The sequence below is a fragment of the Pteropus vampyrus genome, unplaced genomic scaffold, assembly GCF_000151845.1.
Source record: "Pteropus vampyrus isolate Shadow unplaced genomic scaffold, Pvam_2.0 Scaffold4, whole genome shotgun sequence".
Classification (NCBI taxonomy): Eukaryota; Metazoa; Chordata; class Mammalia; order Chiroptera; family Pteropodidae; genus Pteropus; species Pteropus vampyrus.
The window spans coordinates 8,123,610-8,127,717 of NW_011888785.1; the positions used below are offsets into that span (position 1 = coordinate 8,123,610).

A 4,108-nucleotide genomic window follows, 5' to 3' on the forward strand; every position below is an offset into this window, starting at 1 on the left:
AAAATGGTAGAATGCAAAATGTTTAATGCAAGATGTTATCTACATCCAGACATTTTAACGGCCATGAAATCCAATGTCTGTTTTTCAAAAGAAATTTTTTTAATGTCATATTTTAAATTTTTAACTGAAAAATCAAGGACATATAGCCACTTACTTCACCCCAGCCACCCCCCAAAGAGCCATATCTAGCACTTCCTGATTGTTAATTTCTGTGTCTGGTCCTTATCAAAGGCAACCAGATTGGCAGAGCCCTGCAGATTATAAAGCATTCACTATTATAACTCAAGAAACAAAGCTTTTTTAAAACAAAGCTGATCATACTGTAACACTCACATACACGCACACACTTTCATAGCTGTCTCGTCTGTCTTTAGACAAATTGACATCAAACGTCTTTAAAAACTATAAACCTCTGAGGGTTTTAATGCTAAAGTGTGTGATAGATAATGATAGACAACCCTAAGCAAATTAATTATTACACAACACTGAACTTCAAATACTGAAATACACAGAAGTCAGGTGGCAGGGCAGATGCACTTTAAAACACCAGAGAATATCACGCACATCACAGACCAGAATCATGCAGAGCGAACTCTAGACACACGAGGCAGCTGAGCGGGTCTTTTTCTTGCTGCTTCTAAACTTATATCTATGTATGACTTAAGAATTTCCCACGACCGCTCTTGTGGATGACAAGTTGCCTATTATAAAAAGCATACCTACCAGTATTTAAAAAACAAAAACAAATAACAACAAAAAAGGCCCTGCAACTTCCAAACGATATCACTTTCCATTCCATTTCCAAATAACATGCTTGAGCTACCACAACAAATGCACCCTGCACCCCCCACTCCTTCTAAATCCCCCAGAAGGCTGTCTGTGGTTTAGAAAGAGGTCCTTCACACTCTTTAGCTCCAGCTTCTTCAGCATGCCATTTAGCTGCTGCCTCCTCAGCTTGCAACCACTGTGAACTTGGATTAGATATTGAGAACCGGGGGGCTGGCAAATACCTCTGAACTGCCTCCTGCCCATGCATTGTTCCCCTGAGAATATGGCAGATGAGGTCCGGACAGACTCCCTTCTGCCTCTGTCGCCTGGTTGAAGGGACTGAAGAAGGAGATAGTCTTGTGTAATCTCATAGCAGGACTCTCAAGAAAAGATAAGATTTGACTCTAATTTGGATGTTGGAGTCCAAGTAGCATCTGGTTGTTCTCCCATTGCAGCTGCCTCTGTGATGTTACATTGAGCAAACGTGAGGCCTTTTCAATGCTGGATGATCCCTGTGGTTCACACCGGGAGAGCTCTGGAAACTGCGTCCTGGGAGATAAGTGACTGTGTGAGGGGAATCTTGAGAGCTGATGCAGCTGTCTCTGTTGGTAAAGGAATTCGGTGCCTCTGCAGCAGCAAGACAGAATTTCACAGTGTTAGGAGAAGCCGCTAAACATTAAGCGACTCCTCCTAACACTCAGGCTTCCAGAGGGAAGAAAGGGACTCCGTCCCAAAGGCAGAATTCCAGTTATTTTTTCAGAGCAGAACAGAGACCAGCCCATAAGTTTCACCACGACCTTATAGAAGTATCTGGGGTGAAGGGGGGACAAGGAAGTGTTTATGAGCAGCATTATTTACCGCTACCCATGCTGGGCACAAGCCTACCTATACCTCTGCTTTCCTCGCCGGGGTCCCCTGTCCTAGCCCATGGTTATCAGGACAACTAGAGGCATTTCTATCAGGGCAACCACCACCCAGACAAGTGAAATTTGTTAGTGTTACTTCTCTTATTCCCCAAGCTCACCTTCAAGTCCGAAGCCCTCCTCCAGAGCCCTCAATCTCTGGTGATGAGCTGGAGAAGCGCATATTGCTTTCAAGAGAAACTCTACAAGATGATCACACCATGTGTGCCATTAGAGCATTTCCCAGCTACAGCAGGATTATACACAACTTTAACTTTCTTACTTATACCTTTTTATTTCCTGAAATGTTTACGGAGAGTAAATATTATTTTCGTAATGAGAAAATATAATAAATTACTTTCATTTAAAATAACAACAATAAATTCACTTCTGAGTTAATGGTTGCTCAGGAGGCCCACTTTTCTCCAACAAAAAGTAAATGTTCCTTGTAAAAGATTCATTTTGATTAAAGAAAAATTGAACCTTAATTAAGATGTCACAATCTATATAAAACCTGTAATTAAGATGTCACAATCTATATAAAACCTGTAATTAAGATGTCACAATCTATATAAAAAATGTAATGGATGAGAATGTTGTCTTTAATCAACCAAAATAGATATTCTTTTGTTTGACTAAGGTAGTCTTAACCGAAGGAGTTAAAGAACTAATATAAAATCCCACTGTTTACTTTCCTATTGTTGCTGTAACAAGCTAACCCCCCCACACACCCCAATTTAGTGGTTTACCCGTTTATTTTCTTATAGGGCTGGAGAAAACCAAGGTATCGGCAGGGCTGCATTCCTTCTAGAAGCCACCTGCATTTCTTCCTTGGCCCACTCCACAGCTTTTCCTTGCATTACTCCAACGTCTTTCTTCCATTATCATATCTCCTACTATTAACGCTACCCTCCTGCCTCCTGCTTATGTGAATGCTTGTGATTACATTGGGCCAAACCAGATAATCCAGGATAAATTTCCCATCTCAAAATCCTTAACTGAATCACATCTACAAAATCCCTTTTTCTATGTAAAGTAATATCTTCATAGGGTCCAGAAATTAGGACTTGGATATCTTGGGGGAGGGAGACATTATTTCGCCTACTACACTCACCTATATTTAAAGTATGTTCTTATTAAGTAGGTACCCAAATAGTACGAATATGTCCACAAATTCAGAAATAAAAAAATTTACAGTAATATTTTTTTAATTTTTAAAGAGCTATCAAACCTCTAGATTTTTATATCTCAAATTTTTTAAAATTAGTCGGATCTACAGCCATGCCACCCTGAACGGGCCCAATCTCGTCTGATCTTGGAAGCTAAGAAGGGTCAGGCCTGGTTAGTACTTGGATGGGAGACCACCTAGGAAGACCAGGTGCTGCAGGCATAAAAAAAATTTAAAAAAAATAAAGAAGAATTATATAAAAATTAGTTCGATAATCTCAGACTTGAAGCCCATTAAACTATAAGTCTTTTCATATGTAGACATAGTAAGAATAGTTGTAAATGTTCTTATAATCACTTTTTGGAGATGTAAAAAATCCAAATTAATCTTTATGTGAATATTCAGTCCAGACATTATGTCTTCAGTGAGTCTTTGCACCTGTTTGTTTTCTAGAAGAAAAAAAAAGAAAGGAGAAGAAAGGAAGGGAGGAAACGGGTAAAAAAAGGAAACAAATGACTGCAGTTTGGGAGAGATAAAACACCAAACTCTAGGTGAAAGTGCTAATTTTGTCACGTATTAGCTGCAGGACTTTAAGTGAGGCACCTCGCCACATCCTCCAACACAGAACTGGGAATGCTACTTCCTGCCTTGCTTTCCTTACAGGTTGGGACAAGGATAAATTGAGATAATTGCAAACCTAGGCTATTATTATCATCCTGCAGGGTGAAGCATTTAAACTGATCATTCTCTATTTGTAATTAGGATCTCAAGAAGAAAGGCTTCAGTTTGGGGTTCATTGAGCTATTTCCCTGGAATTCAGACTGTGGTACATTGAATCTGTAATCTCTTTTGGCTTCACATAAACCTTCCCAGAAAAAAGGAGTGGGGGTCCATTTTAAAAGAGAGAAATTGTTCTTTAAGAACCATAGGTATCTGCTGCTTCTTTGGACTTAATGATTTCTTCTATTTAGTAAGAACTTAGGACTTTGGTCAGCAAAACTGGCCTATGTTAGCTTTATTTCTTCCACCTCTAATTATTTGTTAAGTTTTTTACAGAAAAATGGAAAGTCACAAAAACAAACAGACAAACAAAAAATATGTATTCCACACCAGGTTGGTCTGAAAAGAATATTTTGAGCTCCCTCCTATTCTTGGGATAAATCCACCACATTAAGACATGTTCTTTCACATAATAAAATCATAAACTCAGTTGGCTAAAACAATCTTAGACTTCTCTGAGTTACCTAAAGTTTCACAAATTATGTTTCGT

General features: G+C 38.9%; 1 pseudogene; it reads left to right on the plus strand.

Moving 5' to 3' along the window:
• Positions 1 to 2,941: 2,941 nt before the first annotated feature.
• Positions 2,942 to 3,060, plus strand: LOC111743370 (annotated as a pseudogene).
• Positions 3,061 to 4,108: the final 1,048 nt, after the last annotated feature.